We start from the raw sequence: 8,570 nt of genomic DNA, 5'->3' as shown, positions 1-8,570 counted from the left end.
GGAGTCGACGGCGAAGGGCGGGGCGGCCCGTATTTAAAGGGGCCGCATCACCCGCTGCCGCCGCCATCGCCGCGAGGGGGCGGGATCCCGGGCGGCGGGCTCGGGGCGGGCGGGCCTGTCCCGTCCCGACCTTGCGTAGACTCGTTGGGGCCGCCCGGGGCTCCGGCCTCTGAGCAGTGGAGGCCGGCGCCCTGGCGATTGCGGGTACTCCGCGGTGGGGGCGGGTGCGAGCCGAGGCGGCGGCGCCACCGGTCCCCTTGCGCGCTCTGAGGCGCAGCTCCAGGAGTAGCCTGCACACTCACACCGGGACCCCCACGGCCGTTTTCTTGGGGGCCTTCCGACCCTTCCCCAGGTCTGAGGGCGGCCAGGCGGTGGGAACCGGGAGCGGAACGGGCGCTTCCAAGCTGGGAGACGCTGCAAGATGTGGCCACCGCCCTCCGGGCTCGCCTCCCTTCCCGGGCTGCCAGGGAAAGGCGTGGGGGCAGCTGGGCCGTCGCTCCTTCCGGACAGTGGGCCGCTCCCGGGGGCGAAAGCAGAGGTCTGTGGGTGCAGAGCAGTGGCGGTGCCTGGATCCGCCCGGTGCTCTGGGCGCCAAGGCGGGGCGTGGGTGGGTGGCCCAGTCCGCAGCTCGGAAGAGCAGCCGGCTCCGCAAAGCTTTCGCGGGCTGGCCCTTCATTGCTGGGTGATTGTACCCTCGTGCCTGTGCTAATTGCAGGCTTTCTCCCGCCTTCTGTGGAACCAGAAAGGGTACATAATAATTGGTTCAGCCCAGGCCCAGGACGCGCAGCTCTGGCCCCCAGCATTGCCAAGGGGCTCCTCCCAGGTGAGGTCTAGAGGGAGGGATCAGATTGAGAGTGAGCCTGGGCTTTGTCTTTGTCTTCCAGCTCAGGCTCCCTTTGGGGTCCTGGGCACTCCGTTTCTGCCAGGAACAAGAGAGGCAGCTGAATCCTGGGTGCCCCCAGCCTGCCTGCAGCTTCTGTGTGAACTCGCTAACGAGCTGTGTGGGTTAGAGACTTCTTGAGGACACTGTCCTTTGTGGGATTCCTGTGTTTGTGTAGGCATCTTCTACAACTTCAAAAAGTGCCAGAAAATGGAATTAAAAGGTACGTTTATTTTGGTGTAAAACACCCTGGGAAAATCTGCATACAAGGGGTCTTCAAAAAGTTTGCAACAAAACAAAACAAACAAAAAAAGCTATGCATGGTTTCCAACAAAACCCAGGGTTCCCTTAGGCTGGCCTTGGCCACCACCGCCTGTCCGCCCCCGATGCCCCCGACGCAGGAGTCTGTCTTCCAAACAGGCAGCGGTTGCCTGGCTCCCTTCCTGGTTTCAGCTGCTCTCTGTGTCCTGGCAATAATTAATTCATCTGGGCCTGCCTCATTTCCTCGGGGCACTTCCTGTCACCCACTCCTCCAGCCAAAGGTTCAGCTCCCAGTGCTGGAGGACAGCAACTCCGGTCTTCATGCAGGAGGGAGAGGGAAGGGAGAAGAGCCACATCACCCAGGGAAGTCCCTCTTTCTTTCCTTCTTCCCACTTGTGACAATGCCCTTTTGTGTTAGGATTTACCTACCAGCCCCTCAGCCTGCTGTCTTCCTGGCAATTTTCTGGGGCACACTTAGGCGGCCTCTCCTTTAAAAAAAATAAGATTTTATTTATTTATTTGAGAAGTAGAGTTACAGACAGAGAGAGGAAGAGACAGAGAAAGATCTTGCATCTGCTGGTTCGCTCCTCAAATGGCTGCAAAGGCCGAGCTGGCTGGGAGCCAGGAGCTTCTTCTAGGTTTCCCACGTGGGTGCAGGGGCCCAAGAACCTGGGCCATCTTCTGCTTTCCCAGGCCACAGCAGAGAGCTGGATCAGAAGTGGAGCAGCCGGGACTCAATCCGGCGCCCATATTGGATGCCGGCGCTATAGGCAGAAGCTTAGCATACTGTGCCACAGCACCAGCCCCCCTCCCTTGTTTTTAAACATTTATTTATTTATTTATTTTTATTTTTTTTTTGAAAAGCAGAGCAACAAGGATATTTCCTCAGCTGATTCACTGCCCAAATGGCCACAACCAGCCAAGTCTGGGCCAGGCTGAAGGCAGGAGTCTGGCCCTCCATCCTGGTCTCCCTCCCACGTGGGTGGCCGGGCCCAAGCACTTGGGCCATCTTCTACTGCCTTTCGGGGCACATTAGCAGGGAGCTGGATCAGAAGTGGAGCAGCCGGGTCTCTGATATTAGCCTGCTGCACCACAATGCCAGCCCCAAACTTTTATCCTTAATCTGTGGACTAGTGACACAGGATGGGGGAGGCCCAGGAACTGAGATGAGTGGAGGGAACCCCGTCTTTGTTTTTACTACCCTCTAACTGAAACTCTGTGGGACCTTCCAGAAGGAATGCAGGCAGGGGAGTTGAACAGGAGCAGCAGCAGCACCTGCGGCCGTCACAGCCCAAGCCACGGGGATTTTCGAAGGTTACAGCGCACAAGGGGTCACAGGCACCCTCAAAATAGCTGTCGTCCTCAGGCAGTGACTTCCTGTTTCTGGTACTCATTAGTCCTGCCTCAAGGTATTATGATTTGATGAGTTAATAAAGAATCAGCTATTTCTACATCACGAACCTTATGTGCGTTTTTATGTTTTGACCTTTGCATTTTAGTAGGTATGGGTGTTGGGGGAGGGGCGACCAATGCCTTTCACCATGTGGTTCTAGGCAGGCGGCCTTTCCTCTTCTCTCGATGCTAAGGTGTCCCTGGGACAGTGAGCTTGGGAGCCCTGCTCTCCCGCTGCCCTCACTCCGCTGATTCACTGGATGCTGTTTAGGGGACAGGCTTGACTCAGTGGCAATACAGACACACAGTGGAAAAGTGAGGGGGGCTGGTGCTGTGGTGCAACAGGATAAAGCCCCAACCTGTGCCGGCATCCCATATAGACACAGGTTCGAGTCCCGGCTGCTGCACTTCCAATCCAGCTCTCTGCTATGGTCTGGGAAAGCAGTAGAAGATGGCCCAAGTCCCTGGGCCCCTGTACCCGCGTGGGAGACCCAGAAGAAGCTCCTGGCTTCAGATCAGCACAGCTCTGCCCGTTGTGGTCATTTGGGGAGTGAACCAGCAGGTGGAAGACCTCTCTCTCCGTCTCTGTAACTCTGTCTTTCAAATAAATAAAATAATTAAAAAAAAAAAAAAAAGACAAGACAAGCGAATCCCCTGGGGCTCAGAAAGCTTCCTGAGGGCCTAGAACGGCATTTGCAACGGCCTCTGTTAAAGGCGGCCTACCTGCGGCACTCAGAGGGGGGCCTGGGGCAGGACACCCTGTACACCCTGTTGGAACCTCCTCCCTCCCTGCACTAGGCCTCGGAGAAGGATGGTCTGCAGTCGGGGGTAATAGGTGAGTTCAGGAAAATCTGCTGGAGACTCTAGTCCCAGGGCAGGGAGCCTGCACGAGTTCCTCCTCCCACTTTCCTCCGCCCTCTGCACATTTCCCAGGAGTGAGATGAGGCTGCCAGCCAGGCAGGGGAGGTACATTTCTGTGAATTAACAAAGGGAGACTTCTCCGAGCCAGGTGAGCCTCAAGTGGTTCCTGGCCAGCCTGCAGGAATCACCCCCAAACGTGCAGGCTTCCCTGGCCGGGGTGAAGAGACCTCTGTGAGCCTGGGCACTGGCAGGTGACACAACTCTTCCCTGCCAGGTCCTTGGCCAGGACTCATCCCAGGGCAGCACGGCAGGGGAGCCAGGAGTTCATATGCGCAGCCCTGCCACCGGTTCCCGGCATCCACGGTGTGCTCTGTTACTGTTGTTGTCTGGAGAGGAAGTCGCAGCAGCAGGAACTCGGGGCAGGCTGAGAGAGGGGGCATTGGTCACTGGTGAGGCCCAGGGTTCGGGCCTGTATTCCAGTCACTGGCATGAACCCCAAAGCAGGCCTGGGGTATGGAGAGGTGGGGGGGGTCAAAACTCTCAGCTACCTGGCTTAAGCCGTGCGGCGATCCAGCAATAGGCCTGCCTTGTTACCGGAGAACCAAGGGGTCCTTGTCTTCACACAAGAAAGAATTCAGGCGTGAGACAGCATAGTGGAAAACAAAACAGCAAGGTTTATTAGGGTAGGGACATCCGTAAGAGCGGGTGGGCACCTCACCAGACAGGACCTGAGAGAGTGCATAGTTCACATTTAGGCTGGGGCTTTTAAGGGGATGGGTCTTGACTTCCCCTCTCCTCCTCCCGAACAAAGGACTTGTTGGCTGTGAATACGAGAAATTCCTTTCTGAGTTCTCCCCTGAAGTTATCAGACAGGGCAAGCCTGGCTGGCGTTGCCCTGCCTTAGAGGAGCCTTAGAGGTAGGGTGGTTATAGGGTAGAAGGGGCAGGGCGTTTGAAGTGCAGATACTGGGCTGCACCTGGAAGGTTATCAAGATGACTTGCAGATGCGGATGCTGGACCTAGATGTCAGCTCCTTAGGCCTCTGTCACACACACATGAGCTCATTTCTGACTTCCTCCCTAACATGCCTGAATCGCAAGGCCCAGCTGCTGAGATCAAGCTCTGACATCCTGCTAAGGGGAGGCGCTGTTCTCTGGGCAGCAGTGTGGCCAGTGGGGACCACATCTGTGTCCCTGAGGCAGGCAGCTCTGTTTGGCCAAGCTCAGGTCACATAGTACCTCCCTCTTCTGGGGGGGGGACTCCATTCTCTCTCTCTCTCTCTCTCTCTCTCTCTCTCTCTCATTTTACTCGAAAAGCAGAGACAGAGAGCTTCCGTCCCCATCTGCCCGCAGCAGCTGGGGCTGCCTGAAGCCTGGAACTCCAGCCTCCCAGTGGGTGGCAGGGACCAGCCAGTTGAGCTATTGTCTGCTGCCTCCTAGGGGCACTGTAGCAAAAGCTGGGATCCAAAGCAGAGCCATCCCTGGAACCCAGGCACTTTGATACGGGATGTGGCATCTTAACCACTGGGCTAAACACCTTTGCACTTCTAGTATTTATCCAAGCATGACCCCATGGCACCCTGCTCCGGAGTATTAGGGTCCTAGGATATGGGGCCCACCTTATGTCTGTCAAAAGACAAAGACAAACTTAGCTTTTTTTTTTTTTATAAGATTTATTTATTTGAAAGGCAGGGTTACAGTGAGAAGGGAAGAGAGATCTTCCATCTGCCTGTTCACTCCTCCAAATGGCCACAATAGCTTGGGCTGGGCCAAGCTGAAGCCAGGAGCTTCATCCGGGTCTCCCATGTGGGTGCAGGGGCCCAAGCACTTGGGCCATCCCCACTGCTTTCCCAGGCCACTGCAGAGAGCTGGAGGGGAAGTGCAGCTGTTAGGTAGGAAGTTAGCGATCAGCCCAGTGTGTAAGAGGGGCCGAGCAAAGCCAGGCACTGCTGCAAGGGAGAGGAACACAGCAGGCGGCCCAGGCCACACACCCAGCCGCCCAGCGTCTTACCCTGCAAAGTCCTGCCCTTACGCTGATGACTTCGCAGGTGGCTCCAGCCTTCTCTCAAGGAAGGTTGCCCTCTAGGGGAATCCTCCCTGCCTGGCGCCAGGTGAACTCCACAGTCTGACAGCACTGAGTGCTGAAACCTTGGGAGGACTTTTACCCAGCCACATCCAGCAAACCCTTGGTTCTGGAGAAGAGGGAGGAGGCGAAGGAGAACCGGAAGGAAGACCTGGGCCCCACTTCCTTAGAAGCCCTAGTCTGAACCCAGACTGCGAGCTCGGCTCCCAGTGCTCTCGTGAGCCGCCCACCTGGCCTGCCAGGTGTCCTCTCTCCATTAGAGCACATTTGCTTTCCCCAGTCTGAGTGGCTGGCCACTCTCAGATTCTCTGGAGAGGTGCCTATCCCTTCTGATGGTTGCCCAACCCCTGTCTGCCTTTGTCTTTCCAGAACTTTCCACAGGCTGGCCCTCAGCTTTAGGGACCCCAGCAATGGCCCCAGAGGTAGATCTCAGGTCCCGGAGGTGAGGGATGGAGTCGAGGGGTGGCCATGCTGCTTCCCCCTCCTCGCCTCCCAGACAAGGAGGCAGGGTCTGGTTCGGTGCTGTGGGGGGTGGGGTGGGGGGAACACCAGCCTGAGAGCACCACTTGGGTGGGGTGAGCACAGGGTTGGCAGCAGCTGGCTCATGCCCGCCCTCCTCCCCCACCCTTTGCGCCCTGCCCAGGCTCACATGAGCAGTGCTGTGGGTGCGCCCAGGTCACTGGCTCAGCTGCTGGGCTCTCCCAGGCGCAACCCCGTCCCTGTTGCACTGGGATCTTACACACAGGACCCGGCGCTGGGCCTTAGTCCTCCCTCTCCCTTGCTAGGCTGCACACCCCAGCAGTGCTCCCAAAGGGTCTGGGTGAGGATTTTTTTTTTCCAAAGAAATCTTTTATTTAAGGTATACAAACTTCATGCATTTCCTAAGTACAACTTTAAGAACATAGTGATTCTTCCCACCATACCCACCCTCCAACCCACACTCCCACCTCCTCCCCCTCCCTCTCCCAGTCCCATTCTCCACTAAGATCCATTTTCAGTCAACTTTGTACACAGAAGACCAACTTTATACTAAGTAAAGAGTTCAACAATTTGCACGGAAAAAAAAAAAAAGCTGTTCCTCAACAGTCAAGACAAGGGCTGTTCAAAGTCATTATTGCATCTCAAAGTTAATTTCACTTCTTTTTTTTGAAACCTATCTTTAAAGAAGCCAGGGTGAGAATGTATTGGGAGAAGCATCCGCTGCCAAGCATCCGCTGCCCGGCGGCCTCCCAGTGCGGGCAGCCCAACCCCCCAGCGGCGGGGCAGAGGCTCGGGTGCGCCCAGCCCTAGTCCCTTGGCATCCCCCAGCCCCGCAGCCAGCTCTCCCCTTGGGGGCTTCCTCCACCTTCCGCCTCAAGGCTCACAAGAGTGAGGTCCAGAGCCTAGGGCTTTGCCCAGAGGGGCGGCCAGGGAAGCCCCCAAGGGGTCACTTAGGGCGGGGTGGGGGTGGGGGCTACCTTGCAGGCCAGGGGAAGAGCTAGGGAAGAGTCTCCAGGCGCCTGGAGTTGACACGATTAGGGGGCGGGGCAGGGGTGTGGCTGAGAGGTGGGGAGAGGCTGCCGCGAAGCCCCAGAGACCACATCCCCACAGAGTAAGGGGGTCCGCAGGGGCTCTGCCCTCCATGACCCTCAGCCTGTGGAAGAATGACCCAGAGCAGCCGCTGCGCCCTAAGAAAAGAAGCGGGACTTCAGAAACCCTTGCTAAGGGCTGGGACTGTTTGGGAAGGAAGCAGGGGAGAACCAGGGAGGTGGTGACAACTAGCAGACAGCAGCAGAGTCCTGTGGCCGCTCCGCTCTGCTCCCAGAACCCCCCGAACCTCCGGCTTACACCTCCAAGGATGGCAAAGCGTTAGCACACCTGTGGGACGCGGCCGCGGAGGGGCAGTGCCAGCTCTCCCAGGCGGCCCCATTTCGGGGATAAGGACAACTGAGTCCGGTCGCGTGCCCGGAGGTGGTCCGCTGACGCAAGCGCCAGGCTCTCCCCGCGCCCTGGACGTGGACTCACAGGAGGCTGGGGGTGTGGGGGCTCCCTGCACCTAGGGGAGGGGGATGACGTCAGAGGTCGGAAAGGGGCCAGGACCGTTTGGTGTTCTGGGGCCCGTCCGGTAGGCGGTCACCGAGACGAGCGAAGGGCCGGGGATCCCCCTGTTGTGACGGCGGGTCATGGGACGCTGACTCACCGCGGGCCGGACCACCTGACCCTGCGGAGGCAGCCTGAGAGGGCCCTGGCAGGGGGTTCCCCGGCCCGCCGGCCACCGCCTTGTTTACCTCCGCGCCGGCTCGAGAGGGCGCCCCGCCCCTCGCAGCAGCAGGGCATGCTGGGAAGGCCCGCTGGGTAGGGGTCTCCAGCCCGGCTCCCCGGGGTCCCATTTCCAGTCCCCCCTCCCCCCAGGCTCTGCACCCTTCGCTGGGAAGCCCCGCTCGGTTCCAAACGGGGCCAAACCGCGAGAGAACGAAGGTGTTCCTGGCGGCGGCCTGGTGGGCTCCGGTGTCCTGGCGGGGGTGGGGGATGCAGGAGGAGGGCGGCCCCTGGAGCGCTCCCTGACAGCCCTGGTCCACCTGAGGCCGCCTTCAGACCCAGGGGAGCCGGGCGGCCCACCCCTGGGCTCCGTGGCGCTCGGGCTGCTGTTGCTGAGTCACGCTTGGCTGGCACCTGCCGCAGGCCGAAGCCTCTGCCCAGCACGCCCCTCACTGGCGGGACTCCCGACCCTGTGTTGGGGCAGAGGGGCCAGCAGGCCCAGGGACACTTTCCCAAGGCTCACAGCGGCAGGGATCATGGACCAGCCTCTCCAAGGCTGCTCCTGGCACGGGAGCCTGGCTGGCTTCGCTGGGCAGGATCCCGTTACTCCTGTGGCCTGGCCACCTGTGCATCTGCCTAACCCCCATCCAACCAGCCCACCCTCATCGCTGGGCTTCCCAAGCTGCTCCCACAAACTTGACCTGAAAGGGGGGGGTTTGACCCAACAGGGCTGACTCTTAGTCACAGGACCTGCCTGGGAGGTCTGGGGGGGGGTGACACACCTCCCTTCCCAGCGCCTTCCCCCAGGCCTTGCAGACAGGTCACTTTGGTCCCAGGAAGCAGAGTTTCTGGATTCC

The 8,570-nt window shown here is 59.0% G+C and overlaps 2 long non-coding RNA genes across 2 annotated transcripts; one reads left to right on the top strand and one right to left on the bottom strand.

Moving 5' to 3' along the window:
• The first annotated feature begins 884 nt into the window (after positions 1 to 884).
• Positions 885 to 2,597, top strand: LOC149126180 (uncharacterized). Its single transcript, XR_016236478.1, has 2 exons — positions 885 to 1,103; positions 2,374 to 2,597. It is a non-coding gene; the product is annotated as an uncharacterized LOC149126180 (long non-coding RNA).
• A 2,448-nt stretch (positions 2,598 to 5,045) lies between these two features.
• Positions 5,046 to 7,510, bottom strand: LOC149126179 (uncharacterized). The gene is made up of 3 exons (XR_016236477.1): positions 7,333 to 7,510; positions 5,404 to 5,584; positions 5,046 to 5,260 (listed from the first exon to the last, which is right to left on the bottom strand). It is a non-coding gene; the product is annotated as an uncharacterized LOC149126179 (long non-coding RNA).
• Positions 7,511 to 8,570: the final 1,060 nt, after the last annotated feature.

Source organism: Oryctolagus cuniculus, chromosome 6 (assembly GCF_051225735.1).
Source record: "Oryctolagus cuniculus isolate XC-2025 breed Fujian yellow rabbit chromosome 6, ASM5122573v1, whole genome shotgun sequence".
Classification (NCBI taxonomy): domain Eukaryota; kingdom Metazoa; phylum Chordata; class Mammalia; order Lagomorpha; family Leporidae; genus Oryctolagus; species Oryctolagus cuniculus.
This window is presented reverse-complemented; position numbering and strand designations above follow the sequence as displayed.